Consider the following 1,286-nt stretch of genomic DNA (forward strand, 5'->3'; position numbering starts at 1 on the left):
CGCGACGTCAGTGTCGGGGCGTGGCCAGGTTAGCAATGGGGGCTGGGGGTGTTCGCCGCCGCCAGGGCCCTGCGGACCACAGCAGGATGATGCCCTCAGAAGGAGCAAGCCTCGACTCACCGCGGCCAGGCACCGTGCCCCGCACGTCTTCCGCGTGCGCCCCGGGCCGCTGGGCGCGCGGCGTCACCTGGCTGTAGAGCGGCACCTCCTCCGCGCTGCGCGCCCCCGGCCCGGTCTCCGTCCCCGGCCCGGCGCCCGCTGGAGCCCCGCGCTTCTGCACCACCGCGTAGGTGTCAGCCATGGCGTGGCCCGGGGACCCGTGCACCGAGAGGCTCCTGCAGGCAGGGAGGGCCGGGAGGAAGTGAAACGGCGGCGCTGGGCAGGGCGGCAGTGGGGAGGCTGCTCAGTGCGCAAACGACGGGCTTTCTTCCCGTCGAGGCGGTGCGCTAGACGGGAGGGAGGGCTCCCTGGGTGCGGGCCTCGCTTCTGTGTCCCTAGCGCCCTGCACGTTAGGTGGATGAAGGAGGAACGGGGTCGGCCTGAAAGGTAATTGGAGCAGAGTGTTGGTTTGAGGGGTGGCATTTCTGTGTCAATGTCTACTGAATACAAGAATGCGGAAGTGGCATAGAGGACAGGAAAGGATGGCCGCGAGGACAAGAGCCTTAAGTCTCCGTGCGAAGGCGGCTCAATCCCATGCCCGCAGCACTCAACGTGCAGCCTGACAAGAGGGCAGCGTCTAGAATTATTTGCTGAATTGTTTTTTGTTGCTTTTTGAGACAGGATCTAGCTCCGTCGCCCAGGCTGGACTGCTGTGGTGCAATCTCCGTTTACTGCAACCTCCACCTTCTGGGACTTTCCTGCCTCAGCCTCCGAAGTAGCTGGGACTATAGGCTCCCTGCCGCCAGCACGCCTGGCTAATTTTTGTGTTTTTAGTAGAGACAGGGTTTCACCATGTTAACCAGGCTGGTCTCCAACTGGCCTCAAGTGATCCACCCTCCTTGGCCTCCCTGAGTGCTGGGATTACAGGCGTGAGCTACCTGAATTAAGGTTTGACTGGAGGATCCAGGAAAGGCCTAACTCAGAAGGCAGGGCAAGCCTTAGAGGCAGAGGCAAGGGGACCACTGTGATGAATGAATCATCTTGGAGTGGGTTCCCAGGGCTCAATTTAAAGAAAGGGCCAGAGAGCACTTGGAGAAGTGAACAAGGAACGGACTGGTGTTCCAAGGATGAGGAAGGGGTTAGCCTGAGAAATTGGGTAGGGAAGAATGTGGGAATGGAGCAGGGTA

At 61.0% G+C, this 1,286-nt stretch overlaps 1 pseudogene across 1 annotated transcript; it reads right to left on the bottom strand.

Annotated features, from left to right (window-relative positions):
* Positions 1 to 6: 6 nt before the first annotated feature.
* LOC108524546 (tyrosine-protein phosphatase non-receptor type 18 pseudogene) lies at positions 7 to 831 on the bottom strand (annotated as a pseudogene). Its single transcript, XR_001884083.1, has one exon. The product of XR_001884083.1 is annotated as a tyrosine-protein phosphatase non-receptor type 18 pseudogene (transcript).
* Between the last annotated feature and the right edge of the window lie 455 nt (positions 832 to 1,286).

The sequence above is a fragment of the Rhinopithecus bieti genome, unplaced genomic scaffold (genome assembly GCF_001698545.2).
Source record: "Rhinopithecus bieti isolate Rb0 unplaced genomic scaffold, ASM169854v2 repeat_3796, whole genome shotgun sequence".
NCBI lineage: Eukaryota > Metazoa > Chordata > Mammalia > Primates > Cercopithecidae > Rhinopithecus > Rhinopithecus bieti.